Genomic DNA, 26,323 nt, shown 5'->3' on the forward strand with positions numbered 1-26,323 from the left:
ACAGATAGGTTGAGTGAGTGGGCAAAAATATGGCAGATGGAGTATAATGTGGGAAAATGAGAACTGTCCACTTTGGCAGGAGGAATAGAAAAGCAGTATGTTATTAAAATGGAGAGAGATTGCAGAACTCTGAGGTACATGAATCACAAAAAGTTAGTATGCAGGTACAGCAAGTGATTAGGAAGGCAAATGGAATGTTGTCACTATTGCAAGGGAAATGGTATATAAAAGTAGAGATGTTTTGCTACAGTTGTACAGGATACTGATGAGACCACATCTAGAATACTGTGTGCAGTTTTGGTCTCCTTATTTAAGAAAGGCCATAATTGCTTTAGAGGCGCTTCAGAGAAGGTTCACTCGACTGATTTCTGGGATGAGGGGGTTATCTTACGAGGAAAGGTTGGACACGTTGGGCCTGCATACACTGGAGTTTAGAAGAATGAGAGATGATCTTATTGAAACATATAAGATCCTGTGGGGGCTTGAAGGGGTAGATGCCTTGTGGGAGAGACTCGAACTAGGGGACACAGTTTAAGAATAAGGGGTTTCCCATTTAAGACAGATGAGGAGAAATTTTTTCTCTTGGAGGGTCGTAAGTCTGTGGAACTCCCTTCCCCAGAGAGCAGTGGAGGCAGGGTCATTGAATATTTTTAAGGCTGAGTTAGATAGGTTCCTGATTAACAAGGGAGTCAAAGGTTATACTAGGTAGACGGGAAGGTAGGGTTGAGGTCACAATCAGATCAGCCATGATCTGATCGAATGGCAGCGCAGGCTCGAGGGGCCAAATGGCTTACTCCTGCTCTTAATTTGTATGTACATATGTTCGTATGCACACAGGAAATTATTAGAGACGATTAGGGGGAAGATAGGAAATTTGATTAATATTAGTTAGAAGGGAGAAAAGAGAGAATAGGAATTAAGGGCAGTCTTTCAGAGTGGTTGGATGTGGGTAGTGGTGTTCAGTTCTGGGGCCACCTGTGTTCACTGTGCATATCAATGGTTTGGAAATAGGCCTAGAGGGAGCGTTGCCAAAATTTGTTGATGATACCAAAATAGAAAGTATAGCTAATTCTTTAGAAGACCTAAGGAAACTGCAATGGAATACTGATAAGATAGAGGAATGGACTAAAAAGTGGTAGATGGAATTCAACGTCAGTAAGTGAGGCAAAGTATTTTGATTTAAAAAAACATGTAATTACACTCTGAATGGAAATAGACTTGGTGCTGTCGAAGAGCAAAGGCATTTGGGGGTACTAGTTCAGGTTGATAAGGGAAAAAAAACTAATGAAATTCTAGGTTTTATCACAACAGACATATAATATAAAAGCCAAGCGGTAATAATGAGTCTCTATAAAACCATAAGATGATCTCAGAGTACTTTTTAAAAAAATCATTTTCGGGATATGGACATCACTAGCAAAGCCAGCATTTATTGCCCATCTCTAGTTGCCCTTCAGAAGGTGGTGGTGGTTCTTCTTAAACTGTTGCAAACCTTGTAGTGAAGGTATTCCTACATTGCTGCTAGGTAGGGAGTTCCAGGATTTTAACCCAGCAACTATGAAGGAACGGTGATATATACGTCCACGTCGGCTGGTGTATGACTTGGAGGGGAACTTGGAATTAATGGTGTTCCCATGCACCTGCTACCCTTGTCCTGCTGGGAGGTGCTGTCGAAGAAATCTTGGTGACTTGCTGCAGTGCATCTTGTAGATATTACACACTGTAGCCACGGTATGCCAGTGGTGGAGAGAGTGGATATTTAAGCTGGTGGATGGGATGCCAATCAAGTGGACTGCTTTGTCCTGGATGGGAGGGAAAGTAGAGAGTGAGGAGGACATAAAAAACCTGCAAGGGGATATAGACAGGCTGGGTGAGTGGGCGGAGATTTGGCAGATGCAATATAATATTGGAAAATGTGAGGTTATGCACTTTGGCAGGAAAAATCAGAGAGCAAGTTATTTTCTTAATGGCGAGAGACTGGAAAGTACTGCAGTACAAAGGGATCTGGGGGTCCTAGTGCAAGAAAATCAAAAAGTTGGTATGCAGGTGCAGCAGGTGATCAAGAAAGCCAACGGAATGTTGGCTTTTATTGCTAGGGGGATAGAATATAAAAACAAGGAGGTATTGCTGCAGTTATATAAGGTATTGGTGAGACCGCACCTGGAATACTGCATACAGTTTTGGTCTCCATACTTAAGAAAAGACATACTTGCTCTCGAGGCAGTACAAAGAAGGTTCACTCGGTTAATCCCGGGGATGAGGGGGCGGACATATGAGGAGAGGTTGAGTAGATTGGGACTCTACTCATTGGAGTTCAGAAGAATGAGAGGCGATCTTATTGAAACATATAAGATTGTGAAGGGTCTTGATCGGGTGGATGCAGTAAGGATGTTCCCAAAGATGGGTGAAACTAGAACTAGGGGGCATAATCTTAGAATAAGGGGCTGCTCTTTCAAAACTGAGATGAGGAGAAACTTCTTCACTCAGAGGGTGGTAGGACTGTGGAATTTGCTGCCCCAGGAAGCTGTGGAAGCTACATCATTAGATAAATTTAAAACAGAAATAGACAGTTTCCTAGAAGTAAAGGGAATTAGGGGTTATGGGGAGCAGGCAGGAAATTGGACATGAAGCTGAGTTCGGATCGGTCAATGCCCTGTGGGTGGCGGAGAGGGCCCAGGGGCTATGTGGCCGGGTCCTGCTCCGACTTCTTGTGTTCTTTAGATTTGTGGTTGGGATCAGATCAGCCATGATCTTATTGAATGGCGGAGCAGGCTCGAGGGGCCGATTGGCCTACTCCTGCTCCAATTTCTTATGTTCTTATGTTCTTATGTTCTTGAGTGCTGTTGCAGCTGCACCCTCCAGACAGGTGGAGAGTATTCCATCACACTCCTTACTTGTGCCTTGTAGGTGGTGGAGAGGCTTTGGGGGGGGGGGTCAAGAGGTGAGTCACTAATCGCAGAATACCCAGCCTCCGACCTGCTCTAGTAGCCACGGCATTTAGTTGAGTGTCTGGTCAATGGTGACCCCCAGGATGCTGCTGGTAGGGGATTCAGCGATGGTAATGCCATTGAATGTCAAAGAGAGGTAGTCAGGCTCTCTCTTGTTGGAGATGGACATCGCCTGGCACTTAAGTGGCAAGTAACATTCGCGGCACACATCAGCCTAAGCCTGGATGTTGTCCAAGTCTAGCTGCATCCGGGAATGGACTACTTCATTATCTGAAGTACTGCAAATGCTGCTGAACACTGTGCAATCATCAGCGAACATCCCAACTTTGGACCTTATGATGGAGGGAGGGTCATTGATGAAATGGTTGAAGATAATTGGACCTAGGACACTGCCTTGAGGAACTCCTGCAACTATGTCCTGGGGCTGAGATGATTGGCCTCCATCAACCACAACCATCTTCCTTTGTGCCAGGTGTGACGCTAGCCACTGGAGAGAATTCCCTGACCCCCATCGACTTAAATTTGACTAGGGCTCTTTGTGCCACGCTCAATCAAAAGCTGCCTTGATGTCAAGATCAGTCACTCTTACCTCACCTCTTGAATTCAGGTCTTGTATCCATGTTTAGACCAACCTGTAATGAGATCTGAAGCTGAATGGGCCTGGCAGAACCCAAATTGAGCATCAGTGAACGGGTTATTGTTGAGTAAGTGCCGCTTGATAGCACTGTTGATGGCTCCTTCTAACACTTTGTCAATGGTTGAGATTAGGCTGATATCCTACCTGGTAATTGATGCCAGCTAGTTCTGCAGCACAGGTTTTCAGAACAACAACAACAACTTGCATTTATATAGCGCCTTTAACGTAGTAAAACATCCCAAGGCGCTTCACAGGAGCGTTACCAAACAAAATTTGATACTGAGTCACGTAAGACGACAAAAAGCTTGGCTGAAGAAGTAGGTTTTAAGGAGCGTCTTAAAGAAGAGAGAGGTAGAGAGACAGAGAGGTTTAGGGAGGGAATTCCAGAGCTTAGGACCTAGGCAGCTGAAGGCACTGCCACCAATGGTGAAGCAATTAAAATCAAGTACGCGCAAGAGCTCAGAATTGGAGGAGCGCAGAGATCTCTGAGGGTTGTAGGGTTGGAGGTCACAGAAATAGGGAGGGGCAAAGCCATGGAGGGATTTGAAAACAAGGATGAGAATTTTAAAATTGAGGCGTTGTCGGACTGGAAGCCACTGTAGATCAGCGAGCACAGGAGTGATGGGTGATCGGGACTTCATGGGAGTTAGGATACGGGCAGCAGCATTTTGGACGAGCTCAAGTTTATAGAGGCTGGAAGATGGGAGGCCGGCCAGGAGAGCACTGAAATAGTCATGTCTAGAAGTATCAAAGGCTTGGATGAAGGTTTCAGTAGTACACGAGCTGAGGCAGGGGCAGAGGCGGGCGGTGTTACGGAGGTGGAAGTAAGCAGTCTTGGTGACAAATATGTTGTCAGAAGCTCATCACAGGGTCAAATAGGACGCCAAGGCTGCGGACGGTCCAGTTCAGCCTCAGACAGTAGCCAGGGAGAGGGATGGAGTTGGTGGCTAGGGAACGGCGTTTGTGGCGGGGACCCAAGACAATGGCTTCGGTCTTCCCAATATTTAGTTGGAGGAAATTTCTTCTCATCCAGTACGGGATGTCGGACAAGCAGTGACAAATCAGACACAGTGGAGGGGTCAGGAGAGGTAGAGCTGGGTGTCGTCAGCATACATGTGGAACCTGACGTTGTGTTTTCGGATGATATTGCCAAGGGACACCACATAGATGAGAAATAGGAAGGAGCCAAGGATAGATCCTTGAGGAACTCCAGAGATAACGGTGCTGAACAAGAGAAGCCGTTGCAGGTGATTCACTGGCTACGACTGGATAGGTAAGAATGGAACCAGGCAAGGGCAATCCCACCCAGCTGGACAATGGAGGAGAGGCGTTGGAGGAGGATGGTGTGGTCAACCATGTCAAAGGCTGCAGACAGGTCGAGAAGGACGAGGAGAAATAGTTTATCACAGTCACATAGGGTGTCACTTGTGACTTTGAGAAAGGCCGTTTCAGTACCGTGGCAGGGACGGAAACCTGATTGGAGGGATTGAAACATGGAGTTGCAGGAAAGATGTGCACAGATTTGGGAGGCGACAACACGTTCAAGGACTTGAGAGAAAAGGGAGATTGGAGATAGGCGGTAGTTTGCAAGGACAGAGGGGTCAAACGTGGGTTTTGTGAGGGGGGGGGGATGACCGCAGATTTGAAGGGGAGGGGGACAGTACCTGACACGAGGGCTAGGGAGGGAAATTGGGTGGCCAGCAATTCGGTGGGAATGGAGTCGAGGGAGCAGGAGGTGGGTCTCATGGACAAGATGAGTTCGGAGAGGGCATTAAGGGAGATAGGAGAGAAACTAGAGAAAGACGCAAGTTCACGGCTTGGGCGGGGGGAACCTTAGGGGAGGTTTGGCCTGGTGGGCTAGGGGAAGGGAGGGAAGTGGCAGAGGCGGCTGAACGGATGGTCTCAATCTTAGTGACAAAGAAGTCCATGAACTCCTTGCATTCGTTTTTGGAGGCGAGGGTGGAGGAGGCAGGGGAGAGGGGTTTAGGAAGATGGTTTGTAGTGGAGAAGGGAAGCCGAGGGTTATCTTTGCATTCCAGGGTGATTCTGGAATAGTGAGCAGTTTTGGCAGAGGAGAACAGGACCCGATAGTGCTTTTTATGGTCCAGGAAGATCTGGCGATGAATGGCTAAACGCAGTTGTCTACCATAAGCATTCAAGTCTGTGTCCCTTGTTTTGAAGGGAGCGGAGATGAGGGCCATACCAGGGTTAACAATCAGGGTGAGAGTGTGTAATGGTTTTAACAGGGATAAGAGCATCAAAGGTGGAGGCGACGGTGTGATTGAGCGGTAGCTGCAGAGATGTCGTGGTGAATGGAGGGCCAAAGGCCAGCCAGTTGGGAATTTGAAAGTGCCATTGTAAGTGACTTGGACTGAGTGTTTTTTCCCTGGGCGGACACCAAAGGAAGTGGGGTTGGGAGGGGGAAGGGGGCTATGGGTGGAGAGGGATAGAAGGAAGTGATCAGAGATGGCCTTTTCTGTGATTGATATGATGGGAGTAGAGAGGCCACATCATGGCAAGGTCGAGGGGGTGGCCGTGAAATATGGGTACGGGAGTTTATATGGTGGAAGAGATTAATGGAGGATAGGAAGACAGTGAACTCAGAGGAGAGAGAGCATGGTGAGTTGAGATGGAGGTTGAAATCACTAAGGATGAGAAGTCGTTCAGTGCAGAGGCTGAGAGAGGAAAGCAGTGAAGATATCTCGGTGAGAAACTTGGTGTGGTATTAGGGTGGGCGGTAGAGGACAAGGATTTTGAAGGAGAGGTGAGAGGAGTGGAACAAGGTGAGATGCTCAAAGGAGGAGAAGGTGCCAGAGGAGTAGGGGACAGGTCAAGGTGCAATTTGGTGATAAGGGCCACACTGCCACCGCGGCAGTCTGGACGGGGCAGGTGTTGGAAGGTATAGCCAGGCAAGGAGGGTTTATTAAGGGAGAAGGTGTCATCTCCCAGGTTTCCGTCAAGGCCATGATGTCGATGCAATCATCCACAATAATTTCATGGATGGCAAGGGCCTTGTTCACAAGTAAACAGACATTCTGGAGGGCGATGCAAAGAGGGACGGTGATAGCTGATCCACTGGCAGTGTCCACAGGGTCAGCGCTGGGAGGGTTGAGTGGTACAGGAAGGAGATTGACAAGATTAGACTCCAGTGGGCACGCTGGATGGGAAGGTCAGCGAGAGAGTAGGATGGGGTAGTTGGGGTTGTTACTCGTAAGGAGGCAGGGACAAGTGCCTCGATGGGCCCTTCAGAGGATGCCAAGAGAGGCACTCAAGAAGTTATAGGCTTATCTAAGAGGGAGTCAAGCCTGGGACGGTGGCAGGAGTAGGTAGGTCAAGGAATACTAAGGGTTGGGTTGGGGATTTGGGGGGGCAGAGTACCCAAGAGGAGAGAAATTAAAGGAGGAATGACGATAGGAGAGAAAGGCATAGGAGGGGTAAGGAGGAAAGAAAAATAATAATATAGCCGGGATGTTGCCAGGGCCCGTAGGCTTTGCTGTATCCAGTGCACTCAGTCGTTTCTTGATATCAGGTGGAGTGAATTTAATTGGCTGAAGGTGGTTGCAAAGGTTTCAGCCTTGTCTTTCGCTGGGCTGGGCTCTGCCATCACAGAGGGTGGGGATGTTCATGGAGCCTCCTCCTCCGGTTAGTTATTCATGACTGCATGTGGCCGGACTGCAGAGCTTTGACCTGATCAGTTGGTTGTGGGAACACTTAGCTCGGTCTATAGCATGCTGCTTCCGCTGTTTAGCATCCCGTGTTGTAGTTTCACCAGGTTGCCACCTCACTTTCAGGTACGCTTGGTGCCGCTCCGGACATTCTCTTCCACACTCTTCACTGAACTAGGGTTGGTCATCCGGCCTGATAGTGATGGAGAAGTGATGAATCCGCCAGGCCAGATGTTACCGATTGTGGTGGAATACAATTCTGCTGCTGCTGCTGATGATGGCCCACAGTGTCGCATGGATGCCCAGTTTTGAGCTTCTAGATCTGTTCTTAATTCACAGTGGTAGTGCCACAATGTCCTGTAGTGGGCTCCATACTATAGGTGGGATATTGCGGCATCAGGGAGAGTACATTGCAGATTCACTAGGATGCTGCCTGGTATGAGGAAGTGAAAATACTAAGATTTTTAAAAACGGGGTCTTTTTTAGTTAGAACAACACAGATTACAGGATGATGTGATAGAAGTGTTTAAAATTATGAAAGGATTGGACAGGGTAGATAGAAGCAAACTGATTCCAGTAGTTGAGGGACAAGAACAAGGAACCCTGTATAGAAGATTAAGTTTAAGAGATTTAGAAGAGAGCAAGAAAAACTTCTTTACACAGAGAGTTGTGAGGCTGTGGAATTCACTTTCAGGATTAGTGCTTGAGGTGGAACTATGACAACATTCAAGATTCGGAACATAGGAACAGGAGTAGGCCAGTCAGCCCCTCGAGCCCGCTCCACCATTTGATAAGATCATGGCTGATCTGTGATCTAACTCCAATGACCTGCATTTGGCCCATATCCCTTAATACCTTTGATTGCCAAAAAGCTATCTATCTCAGATTTTAAATTAGCAATTGAGCTAGTATCAATTGCCGTTTGCTGAAGAGAGTTCCAAACTTCTATCACCCTTTGTGTGTAGAAATGTTTTCTAATCTCACTCCTGAAAGGTCTGGCTCTAATTTTTGAGACTGTACTCCCCAGTCCTAGAATCCCCAACCAGCGGAAATAGTTTCTCTCTATCCACCCTTAATATCTTATAAACTTCGATCAGATCACCCCTTAACCTTCGAAACTCCAGAGAATACAACCCCAATTTGTGTAATCTCTCCTCGTAACTTAACCTTTGAAGTCCGGGTATCATTCTAGTAAACCTACGCTGCACTCCCTCCAAGGCCAATACGTCCTTCAGAAGGTGCGGTGCCCAGAACTGCTCACAGTACTCCAGGTGCGGTCCAATCATGGGTTTTGTATAGCTGCAGCATAACTTCTGCCCCCTTGTACTCCAGTCCTCTAGATATAAAGGCCAGCATTCCATTAGCCTTATTGATTATTTTCTGCACCTGTTCATGACACTTCAATGATCTATGTACCTGAACCCCTAAGTCCCTTTGGACATCCACTGTTTTTAACTTTTTACCATTTAGAAAGTACCCTGTTCTATCCTTTTTTGGTCCAAAGTGGATGACCTCACATTTGTCTACATTGAATTCCATTTGCCACAGTTTTGCCCATTCACCTAATCTATCAATATCGCTTTGTAATTTTATGTTTTCATCTACACTGCTTACAATGCCACCAATCTTTGTGTCATCAGCAAACTTAGATATGAGACTTTCTATGCCTTCATCTAAGTAATTAATAAATATTGTGAATAATTGAGGCCCCAAGACAGATCCCTGCGGGACTCCACTAGTCACATTCTGCCAATGTGAGTACCTACCCATTATCCCTACTCTCTGTCGCCTTTAGCTCAACCAACTTCCTAACCAAGTCCGTATTTTTCCCTCAATTCCATGGGCTTCTATCTTAGCTAACAGTCTCTTAAGTGGGACTTTATCAAATGCCTTCTGGAAGTCCATACAAATAACATCCATTGACATTCCCCTGTCCACTACTTTGGTCACCTCTTCAAAAAATTCAATCAGGTTTGTCAGGCACGACCTACCTTTCACATATCCATGCCGGCTCTCTCTGATTAACTGAAAATTTTCGATTAGATAGGAAGATGAAGGAAAAGGGCCTGAACGGACATGAGAACAGAGTGGATAAATATGATTTGAACTATTTGCTCACGTGGAGGGTAAATGCTAAAAAGGACTGGTTGGGCCAAATTACCTGTTCCCATGTTGTAACTTCTATACAAGTGGGTTCTCCGTCCCTGCTAAGCCACTACGGTGACATCAACTATCGGGAACATCTTGAGCAGCTCCACTACAAACAGGAAGGGGCGTGACTTCCCCAGCCTGAGAGCCGCTCCAAAGCTGCCGAACCCCAGGAAGCCACGCTATAAGTCAGGAATGCTGATTTCCTAACCTTTCATTGCCATGAAGCTGTTCTGGAGCATATGGGATACTTTTTATTTTAAAACAGTCAAAGAAATTAACAGTAACAGTATTATTTTCTTCTACAACAAGAGAAAGAATTTTAAATTGATTAAGCTTTACATTGTATCAGGTGAAATGTTAAAAATGGGGACACAATTCCTTAGAGATACCAGCAAAATAATTATTTACTTACTTTGCTAGATAAACAGAATACATGAAGAGCCATGTTATAGAAATTTGTATCCCACAGTTAGAAGTCGTAATAACTGACTTGTTATAATAGCTGACCAAATTGTCACTCAAGTTTCATGGGCAGCTCACAAGTGGATTATAAATCATACATCCAGTAGGTCTACTATGCATCATTCGTCACTTTGTTTTAGTTTATATTTTACACGCCAGTGCTCATTTTATTGCAATCAGGATCAAAACTGGTCATGTGTGAAACATCCAAAGCTTATTAATAATCAGTTAGGATTAGTGCATAATGTTCCACAATTTGCAAATTATATGCACAATGAATAATCCCACTGGAGACAGCCAAAAGCGTTCTCTTCTTTAACCAGAGCAAATTTTCATCATTAATTTGTACAATAGTATATGTAAACACTGGATGTGCAAGTACAGTACTCATTGCTCCCATCTTGTACAACTGGCACATTCACCCATTCGTTAAATGCAAAAAACTAAATAGCAATTTTTTTGTAAATTTTAAAATATATTTCACCCCTACCCGTGGAGCTTCTATGCAATGAGTACCCTAGGGAAGGTTTTAAATTTAGCCCAAAAAATATATGCTTTTGTCAAACAAAGGCTAGATTCTTTCCCTACATAGAGTGAGTTACTCAAATCACTGAAGCATCGCCCAGTCAGCTGCATGACTGCATTGACCTGGCAGCAGGTCACCTGGAAAATGGGAGGGCCAAAAATAGATTTTTCAACTTATAGAAAGAAACACTACTCCTTAGGGTAGCATACTGTCGGATGGCCTCCATGGCTTGTCCAAGGTTACATGCATCACTGCCATGCCAGAGAAACTGGGTCAAGCAGCATTTTGGAAAATGCATGGGGGGAGGGTAGGAGGAGGAGGAAAAGAGGGAAATATAATGCTAGAACTCCTAACACTAGCTGAAACTCCAAGATTGTGAGCTTGATGAGGAAACTACTTGAATATGCAAGAATATTTATGTATACACAGACAATACAGAATTTATTTTCATAGTTTGCAAGTTTAATGTTAACTGCATCTCGGTAAACCAGCTCCTTAAAATGAGTTCCTATCAAGTACAATGGTAGAAATTCAATACTCAAACATGAATAAACTACCCAGTCGGCATCTTTATAGATCAGTGTTTTTTTTAAAACCTTTTAATCAGCCATTATCTGATTTTGATTCTAAGCACCATTGATCAAATGTATATTAGTGTTGCTGAATGGCATCAGAAACATTAGCAATGCCAGGTGGTAGGTAGAATTGTTTTTTTAAAATTATCAGCCTTGCTTTGTCAAAGACTTTCACCCAATTCTTCCAAACCTTTTATACAATTTTTGATGCCAATTCCAATGATTTTGTAATTTTACATTTGGTGTTTGTACACTTGCACCAAATGAAGCATGAAGATCATTCAGTTACATTTCAAGAGACAAAAGTTACATTACTAAGTCTCATGAAAAACAAAAATAAAATTCCATATTAAACACATTTACAAACTGCACCAATATGGATCTTACACCGTTAGTTCCAGATATGTACTTAGAGGAAACTGGTGGTGCAGGATTCACAATGATGATACTTAAAAACATACCCAGTTCACTGTACCGATCTCCAGAAAATTATAATACTTTCTGCATTGAATTCAGTGTTTTATTTCACACAACTGTAATTTTAAAATGAGATCACAGATAGCCAAATTCTAAATTAAATCAGGATATATAATGGAGCACACTAGTTTACTGAAAAGTAACAAAGAAGTGATGACGAACACGTGATACACAGGCTTAGCTTATGACAATTTGTTTTTCCAAAACCTCTGCAGCATCTAACTTACTGTCAAATACTTACAGAATTCCCTTTCATTTTTGGCAGTTACAAGCCTTTATCACAAAGCCCAATTTACTGCCTTAACATGATGTCTGAACCATTTCAGTGACATCAACAATACACCAAGACTTGTACAATTCTTACATTTGTTAAGGGAGTTCTCTGCTTTATTCCAGAATATAATATCAAGACTTCTTCACATTCCACATACTATAAGATACAAGAGCAATTCTGCATTGTGAGGGAGTTAAGAGATTACACTATTTTTTTTAAAAAAAAGAGAACTTCCTCACAAAATGTTTCAAGCGTCTAGGGTTCAGTTGGTAGGATTCTCACCTCTAAATCGGAAGTTTGCGGGTTAAAGCCCAACTTGAGGATATGAGCATATAATCTAGGCTGACACATCAGTGCATTACTGAGGCATCGGCCTTGATTTTAGCAGGGAGGCGAGTTGGCAGCGGGGGGGTCGACTGGGTGCGTGAGTAACGCGCCCAGTGAATTCGGGATGCTCTGCACGCGATCGCAGCCTGATTGAAGGTACTTACCTTGGCTTCCGGGTTTCGCCCTGGAAAGCTGCGCAGCAGGCAGACTGTGCAGGCGCATCATAAGCTGTCAGCTGGAGGAGCCCTATTTAAAGGGGCAGTCCTCCACTGACTGATGCTGCAGAAAATAGGCAAAATTACAGCATGGAGCAGCCCAGGGGAAAGGCTGCTTCCAGGTTTAATGATGCCTCACTCCAGGTCTTACTGGATGGGGTGAGGAGGAGGGGGAGGACAGAGATCTTCTCCCCGGTGGACGGGAGGAAGTGGCCTGTCTCTGCCACCACGGAGACCTGCCTCGAGGTGGCAGAGGAGGTCACCAGCACCTTCAACATCAACATATCGCGTACCTGCATACAGTGCAGGAGGCACTTCAATGACCTAACTAGGTCAGCCGAAGTGAGTACACTTACTCATTCCCCCACACTCCATCTGCCACATCACCCCCCCCACCCCACATCTCCTTCTGCACTGCCAACACTACTCTATCACATCACTCCTCACATCCATTCAAAGCTCATCCTCATCTTACCTGCACTTACTCACCTTGCCAGTACTCATCCCACCACTACCACTCAACCCAATCCTCATACAATCTCATACTCACCCTCTGATGCATCTCTTTCACGGTCAGCCTCACCCAACCTGCCACTACCTGTGCTGCAGCCACAGGGCATGCATCACATATGTGTAGTAGGAAGCGTAAGGCAAACGTGTCGTGAGCATGAAGGGGATGCACAAGGTTGTTTGAGGGTTTGTCATGGTTTTTACTTATATTTGATTTCTGATCAACTCATATTACATATTATATTATCACCACTACTGCCAAGTCTTTGCAAATCTTGTCTGGTTTGTGCAATAATGCCCTTTCCTGAGGATCACTATGAAGACCCACAACTGATGCCAATCATTGTGTCACTGCAGAGTGGGTGTAGGCGTATTTGCAGCACTCTTTTGTGCAGACGATTGAGAGACGTCGGCGATGTTCCCCGGTGGCACCCTGGAAGGATCCGGAGGAGAAGTTCTTGACGGCAGCGATGGCTTTGACAGCGACAGGTAAGAAGATGGTGCGCGGGCCAGCCTGGAGCAGCTCGGCATTAAGGAGGCTGCAGATGTCCACGACTACATGTCGAGTGACTCTGAGCCTCCGTATGCACTGCTGTTCAGAAAGGTCCAGGAAGCGGAGCTTCGGTCTGTAGACCCTGTGGCGAGGGTAGTGCCTTCTGCAACGCATCTCTCTCTGCGGTTGCCCTCCCTCCTGCTGTGCAGGTGGATGTGTCACAGCATTGTGTTGTGCAGCTCCACGTGTCAGAGGTGGACGGTGTAGCCGGCGAGGCTGGTGATGCTGTTCGTCCTCCGAGGAGGTCACGACTGCAGCTATGGCGGCCGCCATCCGGAAGATGTACGTTTGAGGGGGTCCGCAAGGTAGGTAAATGTGTCTGCACACTGGGGTTGAGGTTCCAAGTTGGTGAATTTTATTGTTAGGAGGAGGGTGGTGGAGGCCAAACTTTGTCCAAAGTGACAGAGTGTCCTCCTCAATGAGTGAGGGTCTCCCCACCCCACCTCCCAGCTGTCAAATGGACTTTTGCAGCTGCCACAGGCTGGTGGCTGCAACACGTCCATTTCAACTGGGAGTGTTTCCCCCAGTACAGAAACAGTCTCAGTTGAGTTGAAAATCCCACCCCTCCTAAAATATCATGTCAATCAGGTCTGCAAATGACCTGAACTATGTAAACAATTGGTTTAAGTGGGATCCCGACGGCTTTAATTGCCGGCGGGAGTCCCACATGCGGAGGCTGCGCGCATCTAAGCGTGTCACTGGGGAACCCGGAAGTGGGGTTGGAGCTGGGCTCCGGACCCGCCCATGGGAATCCCCGATTTTCAGAGCCCCCCTGCCACGAACCCGCCGGCTCGGAGGTCCGAAAATCGAGCCCATCATCTTTAAAATGAGACGTTAAACCGAGGCCCTATTTACCCGCTCAGGTGGATGCAGGGTACTGTTCTTCAAACAAGCCAAAATTCCTCTCTCAATTAACACCACTAAATAAAACATAGATTCATCTCATTTGCTGATTGTGGGATCTTGCTGTGCAAAAATTGGTGGGTGATTTACCCATATAACAATAGTAACTACACTTCAAAAAGTAATCCATTGATTGTAAAGTTCTTTGGGACATTCTGAGGACGTGATAAAACAATATATAAATGCAAGTTCTTTCTCAATAATCTTCATAATTCACTGCTATACTGTGAACTTCCTTCGTCCCAACTGAATGATTTAATAATAATTCTTCCATACTGTTACATTTGGTCAAAAAGGGAGGTTATTTTGAGGCAGCACACATGACAGGTTTGTGGGTTGCTAAACAGAACACACAGCAAATGACACTGAAGTTACTCTTTTCATTTATTGAAAGCATTGATTCAGATGATGTTGCTAGTGTGTTTACTTTAGAGCAAGGTGCAGCCATCATCGACCCCAACATCAACAGGAAAAAGGTAAAGAAAGAGATACAATGCTGTTCCTTCTGGAGCTATTGCAAACTATCAAAAGAATGCTAGCATAAACAGAATTGGACCTGATGGAGACAGCCATGTTTTCTGTCTGTGGGCCAAAGCCAGAGCATGTCCATGCAGGCTATCAAGTGGCTTTGTGCTCACTGTCCTGTATAGACCTTCCCTAGCCATTGGAAGAACTACAGCTGTGAGAAAAAAAAGTCACAAGCAGCAACTTAAAAATTGAATACACAGTTGTTTTTAATGTTAAATTACATCACATGGATATACAGTCAATTTTTTTTAATGCATGTATTAAGTGCCCCAATCAGGGACAATTCTAAATATAATCAGCAGCATGTGAAGCAGTGCCTCTGCATCGGGATACTTCTCAGGTTGCTCTTCTTTGGGCTTTCCTGCCACTATAATATAAATGTGCAATGAGACTCTCAGCGGTTCCTCTGGAGCTGCAGCGAGGCACATTTGATGAAATATATATCAGGAATAAGAAATATATATCAGGAATAAAGGTTCAAAATGGAAAAATCTAAGGGAGAATTGGATAGATAATTAATAGAGAGGGCAACTCATTTTTGCAGGCAGCCAGATGGATTGCGTTGTTTTTTCTGATTCTGTACTTTTCTTTATTCTTTAGATTATTTATAACATTTTTTCCTGTTCCTGTTCCTGTTGGTCTCCCCATCTCAAGCTGAAAGGTCGAATGGACAACCCATCAATGATGTCCAGCAATGAGTTAATAGAGTTGTGCAAGAAAGTGACTCAGAAATGACACTTGATTTTTCTTCCTTACTTGCATCTTCGTGCAATACCATGGCTGAGATTGAATGGTAAATGTGGAGCACTACTTCAAACTAAATGGTGTCAATAGGACAAGAGATCACAGGTTGAAACTAATCAACGGCAAATTTAGGATGTGAAGTCCAGAAGTTTTTATTCCCACATTGATGAACTCATGGAATCGACCTTCGGGTAGAGTGTTGGGGCAAAAACCGTGGAATAATTTTAGAAACAATTGAATGCTGTAATGGGGGGGGACGACTTTTGAATGGATAAGCTAAAATGGAACAAATTGCCTTCCTCATCTATATCTTTCTTGTAATCTGACTCCCTAACTAGAGGAAATAGTCTTTTCCTATTCACTCTATCAAAATTCTTCATAATTATAAAAACCCCAATTAAAATCACTTCTTAGCCTTCTCTGCTATAGTATAAATAGTTGCAGTTCCTCAAGTCTCTCCTCATAAATGAAGTATCATCTTGACGAATCAATACTGTATACTCACCATGGCTTTAATATACTTTCTATAATTGGGCGCCAAAACTGCACACTGTACTCTGTAACCTAGCCATTGCCTTGTATAAATTCATCAACACGTCTTTGGACTTGCACACTGTGCTCCTATTCGTAAAACCCAAAATGCTATTGGCCTCTTTTTATGGCTTTATCGACCTGCACTTGTAAGTTCAAGGAATTATCTATTTTGAACCCCCGATCTCTGTTCAACCACAGCCTTCAGCGTCACATACGCACACAACTTGCATTTATTTAGAATCATAGAATGGTTATAGCACAGGAGGCAGCCATTCAGCCCATCGAGCCTGTACCAGCTCTTTGTAAGAGCAATCCAGTTAGTCCCATTCACCCGCTCTTTCCCCGTAGCCCTGCAAATTTTTTCCCTTCAAATATTTATCCAATTCCTTTTTGAAAGCCACGATTGAATATGCTTCCACCACCCTTTCAGACAGCGCATTCCAGATCATAACTACTTGCTGCGTAAAAAAGTTTTTCCTTGTGTCACCTTTGTTTCTATTTAATGTAGAAAAACATCCCAGTGCTCCACAGAGGTGTAAACATACAAATACTGATGTCAACCCAAAGAAGGAGATATTATGAGGGGTGACCAAAAGCTTATGTGGAATTAACAGCACAGAAACAGGCCATTCATCCCAACAGGTCTCTGCCAGTGTTTATGCTCCACACCAGCCTCCTCCCACCTTATTCATCTCATCCTATCACCATATCCTTCTATTCCTTTCTCCCTCATGTACTTATCTAGCTTCCCCTTAAATGCATCTATGCTATTCGCCTGAACCACTATGTGGTAGCAATTTATACGGATGGATTTTAAGAAGGGTCTTAAAAGAGAGGTGTTAATTGTATCATGTGATTTATACCAATTAGTGTTAATTATGTTCAGGCGGTGTGTGTCAATTGGGGACTCTCTTATAACCTTTTTATATGAGCGCTTATCTAGGGTGTGGGGGGGTGTGTGTGCAAGGGGAAATCTCTTTGAATAAAGGTTTAGAAGCAACTGAAGACCAGGCTCTAGTATTCTATCCTTCACCACTTGGCTATCCAATTTATAACAAGAGGGACTTGGAAAGGCAAAGAGATTAAGGGAGACAATTCCAGAGCACGGGGCCTGGGTAGCTGAAGGCATGAGAGTCAATGGTTGGGCAATGGGAGGAAGGATTGCACAAGAGGCCAGAGTCAGAAGAATGGTGAGTTCAGGGGGAGGGGCTGTTCTGGGCTGGAGGAGGTTACAGAGATAGGGAGGGGCAAGGCTATGAAAAGATTTAAATAATTTTATTATATGCCACTCTTAAGTTTCAGTTCAGTTTTAATTTTAATTTCTCTTTTTATCCATGGAACTCTCTTCTTTGATTACCCTTTTCCATTTTATAGGAATATTTGTTTTGTACTCTTTCCATCTCATATTTGAAGATTCACCCTGCTGATCCATCATTTTGTTTGCTATCTTTTTTGCCTAGTTAATTTGGGTCAGATTCTTATCTCACCGAGCTTTACCTTTTTTCCAGTCCAGCACGCTTATCTTTGACTTTTTATGATCTGTTTCTATTTTTACATTGAACTTAACTATGTTATAGTCGCTATTTCTCAGTTGTTCTCATTTTCTCACATCAGTTATTTGTCCCACTTCATTTTCCAGAACTAAATCAAGCAATGCATCTACCATTATTGGACTGTAAATGTACTGATCTAGGGAGCAGTCTTGGGTGCATTGTAAAGGCGCTTTCACTTTGACCACATACATTACCTTTATCTTGGGATAGTTAAAATCACCCAATATTACTGTCTTGTTGTTCTTATATCTCTCTCATAACCATCTGCAAATCTTTCCCCTGTACCCCATCTTTACTGTTTGCTGGTCAGTAATGCACACTGAGAATTGTACCATTCCCCTGCCTATTCTTCAATGCTATCTGACTTAATCTACATTTCTTGAATATAAGTGTATAAAATTTTCTCCTTGCCTAAATGTTTCCAGGGCTTCACTAATGCTCTGGAGAGAGTGCAGAGAAGATTTACAAGAATGTTGCCAGGGCTTGAAAATTGCAGCTACGAGAGATTGCATAGGCTGGGGTTGTTTTCCTTGGAGCAGAGAAGGCTGAGGAGAGACTTGATTGAGGTGTACAAAATTATGAGGAGCCTAGATAGAGTAGACAGGAAGTACCTGTTTCCCCTGGCGGAGAGTTCAAAAACTAGAGGACAGAGATTTAAGCTGATTGGCGAAAGGATTAGAGGGGACATGAGGAAAAACTTTTTTACCCAGAGGGTGGTGGGTGTATGGAATTCGCTGCCTGAATTGGTGGTAGAGGCAAGGACCCTCAACTCTTTTAAAAAGTACCTGGACCTGCACCTAAAGTGCTGTAAGCTGCAGGGCTATGGTCTGGGTGCTGGAAGGTGGGATTAGAATGGGCACCTGGTTGTTCTTCGAGCCGGCGCGGACAGGATGGGCCGAATGGCCCCCTTCTGTGCTGTATCTTTTCTATGGTTCGAATGCCACTCTTCATCAGCTGGTAGCAGGTATATGGCAATAGCCCAACTCTCTTTCAAAATTTTATATCTACGAGAGGGACCAATGCTCGCTCTGCATTTCCTACAGCAGAACAGTGAGAGTTCAGCAAAGTGAGGGAGAGGGGCAAAAAAAAACCTACATTCTCCAATGTGTTGTTGCACATCACCTCCACTCTAGAAATAAAACCAATGGCATTGCTTACGAATAATCTTAAAAATATCATGTAGAATAAAAGTTGAGAACTTATACATAACTACTTGATTATTCTGTAATGCCTGTCATTTCTTAACAATATACTGTACTACTTACAAAACTAAAGTACGGCACCTCATACAACTGTCCCTGAATCATAGTTAAGTGGATTTAAAACACCATGGCTATCAGAGAATATCATACACTATAGTGCAATAATTTTTTAAAAATATAACCAGGTGTCTCTGAATTTTGTACAAGGCTACAATATTGGAACTTTAAAGCAATCTTAAATCTCCAATTATGCACAAGTATCAAAACAACCAACATGCTACATCTATAACCCTATATTTGCTCTAAAATGCAAGAACTGCACAAGTTTAATACCTTCTTATGGGTACAGTAAATGTAGAACTCAAGAGTTAATATTTTTTGCAAAATTAAGGCACATAATTTCATACTGAACACACAAGCTTTCTGCAGCAATGATGAGGGTGAGTTTTTTAAAGTAATTATTAACACAATTTTTGGGAAAACAATCAAATAAGATCACAGGATGATTTAGTATTTTAAAACTGAATGCACGTAGCATTCGTAACAAAATGGACGAGTTAACGGCACAAATAACGACGTATGGGTATGATCTTGTGGCCATTACAGAAACATGGCTGCAGGGTGACAACGACTGGGAATTAAATATGCCAGGGTATTTAACAATCAGGAAGGACAGGCAGGAAGGAAGGGGAGGTGGGGTGGCTATGTTAATAAAGGAAGGAATCACTGTAATAGAGAAATGATATTGGGACAAAGGATCAGGATAATGAAACAGTTTGGGTAGAGATAAGGAATAAGGGGAAAAAAACACTAGTGGGCGTAGTATATAGGCCTCCTAATAGTTGCAACTCTGCTGGAAGAAGTATTAATCAGGAAATAGTCAGGGCATGTAATAAGGGAACAGTTATAATTATGGGGGATTTTAACTATCATATTAACTGGACAAATCAAATTGGGCAGGGCAGCCTTGAGGAAGAGTTCATTGAGTGTATTAGGGATGGATTTCTTCAGCAGTATGTAACTGATCCGACAAGGGGGAAAGCAACCTTGGACCTGGTCCTGTGTAATGAGCCAGGATTAATTAATAATGTCCTAGTTAAGGATCCCCTTGGAATGAGTGACCATAACATGGTTACATTCCATATCCAATTAGAGGGTGAGAAGGTTGGTTCTCAAACAAGCGTACTGAGCTTGAATAAAGGAGACTATGATGGTATGAGAGCGGAATTGATTAAATTGGACTGGGAAAATAGATTAAAGGGTAAGACAGTACATGAGTAGTGTTCATTCAAGGAGTTAATCCCGGGGATGAGGGGGCAGACATATGAGGAGAGGTTGAGTAGATTAGGACTCTACTCATTGGAGTTCAGAAGAATGAGAGGCGATCTTATTGAAACATATAAGATTGTGAAGGGGCTTGATCGGGTGGATGCGGTAAGGATGTTCCCAAGGATGGATGAAACTAGAACAAGGGAGCAAAATCTTAGAATAAGGGGCTGCTCTTTCAAAACTGAGATGAGGAGAAACTTCTTCACTCAGAGGGTAGTAGGTCTGTGGAATTTGCTGCCCCAGGAAGCTGTGGAAGCTACATCATTAATTAAATTTAAAACAGAAATCGACAGTTTCCTAGAAGTAAAGGGAATTAGGGGTTACGGGGAGCGGGCAGGAAATTGGACATGAATTTAGATTTGAGGTTAGGATCAGATCAGCCATGATCTTATTGAATGGCGGAACAGGCTCGAGGGGCTGATTGGCCTACTCCTGCTCCTATTTCTTATGTTCTTATGTTCTTAAATATAACTGCTTATTTGAGGCAATAAGAACAGACAGCATTTCAAATACAGGAAATCAAATCACTTGCTTTAAATTGGTTAGTTGTTTTTTAATGATGTGTACTGACTAGAATAAGCTTTGAATTACAAAAGCTGTATTTAATTCAAATACCTTGTATTTCACTCTAAAATATTATAGTAAGGTCCCGCTTCATAATACTGCTACTGTCACTGATTGCAAAGGCAAAATGTGCAGCACGGCTCTGCTCTCCGCCAGTATGTATGTTATTCACATACCTTAGATATTTAATCCTGTTACGGAGTGTAGAGTTTGTTAACATGCACTGCAAAGCCAGCCACACACAACTATTCAGTCAAAGCGTCAGCTCAAACATCAAGAGCTGAATGCACCATTAGTTGGGATATAAGAATTAATGCTCCCATTCTGTGCATACTGAAATAGGCTGCAATCATCACAGTAACGGCCATTCAGTTTGCAAGTGGTAATGATTAACACAGATGGCTAGACTCTTGTCGTAACACTTAATTCTCCACTGTAATCTCATCAGTAAATAAAGCATTAAAAATAACATGTGTCTTCCCTACAATTAGTTTATCCCTGCCTTTTGGTTCTTTCATAATGCTGTATCACATTTCTTGGACAAGTGACTAAGTAGGTGACTGGGCAACTTTTGATCTTGAACCTGCTCCTTGTAAGATTTCCCTCGCATTTCTCTTCCCACTCCTTGGAAAGGTGGTTCACCTGCAACACAAATGAAGCAGGATTCTGTCCAGGAAATAACATACTCTTATGTTCTTCTACCAATACGTAAGAAGGATAAGAACATAAGAAATAGGAGCAGGAGTAGGCCAATCGGCCCTTCGAGCCTGCTCCGCCATTTAATAAGATCATGGCTGATCTGATCCTAACCTCAAATCTAAATTCATGTCCAATTTCCTGCCCGCTCCCTGTAACCCTAATTCCCTTTACTTCTAGGAAACTGTCTATTTCTGCTTTGAATTTATTCAATGATGTAGCTTCCACAGCTTCCTGGGGCAGCAAATTCCACAGACCTACCACCCTCTGAGTGAAGAAGTTTCCCCTCATCTCAGTTTTGAAGGAGCAGCCCCTTATTCTAAGATTAGCCCCCTAGTTCTAGTTTCACCCAACCTTGGGAACATCCTCACCGCATCCACCCGATCAAGCCCCTTCACAATCTTATATGTTTCAATAAGATCGCCTCTCATTCTTCTGAACTCCAATGAGTAGAGTCCCAATCTACTCAACCTCTCCTCATATGTCCGCCCCCTCATCCCCGGGATTAACTGAGTGAACCTTCTTTGTACTGCCTCGAGAGCAAGTATGTCTTTTCTTAAGTATGGAGACCAAAACTGTATGCAGTATTCCAGGTGCGGTCTCAACAATACCTTATATAACTGCAGCAATACCTCCCTGTTTTTATATTCTATCCCCCTAGCAATAAACGCCAACATTCTGTTGGCCTTCTTGATCACCTGCTGCACCTGCAAACTAACTTTTTGATTTTCTTGCACTAGGACCCCCAGATCCCTTTGTACTGCAGTACTTTCCAGTCTCTTGCCATCAAGAAAATAACTTGCTCCCTGGTTTTTCCTGCCAAAGTGCATAACCTCACATTTTCCAACATTGTATTGCATCTGCCAAATCTCCGCCCACTCACCCAGCCTGTCTATATCCCCCTGTAGGTTTTTTATGTCCTCCTCACTCTCTATTTTCCCTCCCATCTTTGTATCATCTGCAAACTTCAAACTTCGATATGTTGCACTCGGTCCCCTCCTCCAAATTGTTAATATAGATCGTAAAGAGTTGGGGACCCAGCACCGACCCCTGCGGAACACCACTGGCTACTGGTTGCCAGTCCGAGAATGAACCATTTATCCCAACTCTCTGCTTCCTGTTAGATAACCAATCCTCCACCCATGCCAGAATATTACCCCCAATCCAGTGATTCTTTATCTTGAGCAATAATCTTTTATGTGGCACCTTGTCGAATGCCTTCTGGAAGTCTAAATACACTACGTCCACTGGTTCCCCTTTATCCACCCTGTACGTTATGTCCTCAAAGAACTCAGGCAAATTTGTCAGACATGACTTCCCCTTCGTAAAGCCATGCTGACTTTGTCCTATTAAATTATGTTTGTCCAAATGTTCTGCTACTGTCTCCTTAATAATAGACTCCAAAATTTTACCCACCACAGATGTTAGGCTAACTGGTCTATAATTTCCAGCCTTCTGTCTGCTACCCTTTTTAAATAAGGGTGTTACATTAGCAGTTTTCCAATCTGCCGGGACCTTTGCCGAGTCCAGAGAATTTTGGAAAATTATTACCAAAGCATCCACAATCCCCACTGCCACTTCCCTCAAGACCCTCGGATGTAAGCCATCAGGTCCAGGGGATTTATCCGCCTTGAGTCCCATTAATTTACTAAGTACCAACTCCTTAGTGATATTTATTGTATTTAGCTCCGCCCCCCCCAGAGCCCCCTGTTTGTCCAGTGTTGGGATATTCTTAGTGTCCTCTACCATAAAGACTGAAACAAAATATTTGTTCAGCATTTTTGCCATCTCCATGTTTCCCACCATTAATTTCCCGGTCTCATCCTCTAAGGGACCTACGTTTGCCTTAGCCACCCTTTTTCTTTTTATATAACGATAGAAACTCTTGCTATCTGTTTTTATATTTTTTGCTCATTTATTTTCATAATCTATCTTCCCTTTCTTATTCAATCCTTTAGTTACTTTTTGCTGTCTTTTGAAGACTTCCCAATCTTCTATCCTCCCACCTGATTTAAATGTTTCACCTGCATTATATACACTTTTTGTTTTGGCCCACCAATTTTCCCCATCAAGGCTCCTCCTCTCCCAAGAATTGTGACTCACACGGAGATATTGTTCCACAGACACCCTCCAGTAACATCCTAGCAGGCTGGCCAAAGCCAAATCCAATTCTATACCTATCCAACAACTATAAACGCACAGTTCCAGACCAGGACCACCAATGTTATTTTCTTGGTCTGTGTAACTCAGTAACATTCTAAAGTGGTGCATTACTCGCTGAGCCATTATGGTTGTTCAAATACCAGGTTTTAACAGCAATTGCATTTGTAGATGGACCAAAAAATTGTTTACAACACTTCAACCTCTTAAGAGGTTCTCCCAATGGGTAAATACACAGCAGTACAAAACTATATGGATCATAAGTTCCCAAGTTTGATCTCTCATCTGTGCTGAGTCAGATAATTACAGCCAAACAATAACTGTCCTCTATGTCAGCTATGGAAGGGAGGAGAAAAAATCTGTCAGGACGTCAGACTCCTGCTGGAAATCACGTGTATTATGACATCAAACGAAGACGGAATTAAGGTCAGCTGTGAATGCTTCCACAGTTAAGTAGCTACCAAAATGCAAATGAGATAAATGACCAGTTGATCTGTTTTGGTTGTGTTGGTTGAGGTATGAATGTTGGCCAGTATACCAGAAGAACTCCCTGTTCTTCAAAATGTCATGGGATCTTCTATTTTCACCTGAACAGTTAGACGGGACCTCAGTTTTATGACTCATCCAAAAGACAGCACCTCTGACAATACAGCACTGCCTCAGTAATGCACTGAAGTATCAGACCAGATTATGTACTCAGATCAATAGTGGAGCTTGATAGGCAAGACAAACATGGTAGCCACAATTCCCCATATGTACCTGCCACAAACTGCACGGTCAGACAAAGATCAGGTGCCTCCCCACAAGAAGGGAAGAATCTCTCCTGGTTCCTGTTATCAGCCTCAAAAGGTGCCAATTATAGAGAGCCAATTGGTTGGAAGAAAAAGGAAATCTTCTTACCTACTCTTATGGGAGTTTAGGTAAAAATAAATTCAAATAAAGAATGTGCACAAATCTCAGGAAAAATAGTTCAGATGCTTGAAAGTAATAAGATAATTTCAAGGCTTAAATAATTTTTGTATTTTATCTAAACAAACCTCATTCAAGAGTGCTTAAACTCCATGCAAGAAAACTGATGTGGAACAGCAAGTGTTTATAGAGCCCTTGAACACTGAACATTTTAAAATAATTTTTTTAAGTAGTATGCAGAAATGGCTGTGTAAAACAGCATGAAACTGAGTTAAACCCAAATCAATCAAGGAAAATTGTTGAAGGTTTATTAAGTCAGTTTGGATTGAATCCAATCCATTCATAGACTTAGGCTTTGAACTCCAAATACTTACACCAGAGTAGCAATTAACAGAGAACTCGCGTTCTCTGGACCAATAATCCAGAGAACGCGAGTTCAAATTCCACTATGGCGGTTTGAGAATTTGAATTCAGTTTTTAAAAATCTGCAAGAATAAAAGTGACCATGAAGTTGTCGGATTACCATGAAAACCCACTCACGTCCTTTGCAGTTAGTATCTGCAGTTAGATCATTGCACCTCCAACCTCCAACTAGGATTTACAGTGACATAGGCAGTCATAGAATGACTCCCAACTAGATAGGACAGATTTCAAATCGACCACACCATTAGGCTACTAGATGGAGGACATCACTACAATGTATGCTCGATCTTGGTGGTTGGAGTAGGGGAAAGGTAACAGACCATCTCCCTAATGCAAATGCACCTTGAATGAACTAATCATAGATTACAGAGTAGACTGTAGCTTGCTTAATCAGAGGCCTACCAGCAAGAAACTTCTGTTCAGAGTCACAGAAAGGAGAAAATAACAGATGAAAATCCTGGGATATATTTTATATCCCATGAGTAGACCGTGAATGACGGAGTTACAAGTGAGTCAAGTGTCAGATGTCACTCACAATGCAAGTTCTTTCTTCTTTATGATCACTGTTGTATTATTAACTATTTACCAAATATTTTCCTCATGCCAAGCACCAAAGAACATTCCCGTACGGAAGCCCACACTCCCCTTGAACTGGAGTATCACTTTATGCACTCAATACTTGGTGGCATGTTGCCCGCTGGTCGAACAGAGCAACTCATTTTGTTATTAGCTTACTCAATTGATACAAGCCCTCATATTCTCCTAGTCTTTAGATAGAAAAACATCACTAGACCTATCAATTTCAGCTATAAACTAAAAATCATGTTTTTTGAAACTAGAAAGCAGTGGATAATCAATGCCGCATATTTCATTTTATTACAGAATATTTAACATACATCTTCTCAGATATACAAAAGTAACTTTTAAAAAGTGCAACACTTCACTAATACGGTTAGTAACACTATATCTAGACCAGCAACTGTAACTTGAAATTTATAAATGATGTTTTGTTTAGTAACCAGGGGCCTCCAGCCTCTATCTCATGGGTTAAGAACTGAAGAGCTAGGAGCACACTACTAGAGACATAAATCGTGCCCTTTGAAGTTAAACCTGGGATATAAGAAATCAATAAGTGTCTTTCTCAGTTAAACAAAGCTTATGAAATTAAAGTGATCGTTTCCTGAACCACGATTTGTTGCTGGACACAACTCTATTTGCATGTGCTATCAAGCTCTTTACCTTAAATTGATTATTTTCAAGAAAAAGCAAACAATCTTTGTTAAGTAATTTCTACTTACCTTGCAATCGAAAGTGTATTTGTACATGAATAATGCCTGGCTTCCCAAGTGAGTATGAAAAACCATGATCATCTGGTGATGAAATGGATATTTCAACTCAGCCAACTATTGCAGTAAAACTTTAAAGTGACCACCCACATGTCAGATAGATATTAAAAAT

The 26,323-nt window shown here is 43.0% G+C and overlaps 1 protein-coding gene across 8 annotated transcripts in view; it reads right to left on the bottom strand.

The window, feature by feature from the left end:
- ppp1r9a (protein phosphatase 1, regulatory subunit 9A) overlaps nucleotides 1-26,323 on the bottom strand; it is a 371,465-nt gene that overhangs the window by 332,978 nt on the left and 12,164 nt on the right. The window lies entirely within an intron of this gene.

Source organism: Heptranchias perlo, chromosome 2, assembly GCF_035084215.1.
Source record: "Heptranchias perlo isolate sHepPer1 chromosome 2, sHepPer1.hap1, whole genome shotgun sequence".
Taxonomy (NCBI): Eukaryota; Metazoa; Chordata; class Chondrichthyes; order Hexanchiformes; family Hexanchidae; genus Heptranchias; species Heptranchias perlo.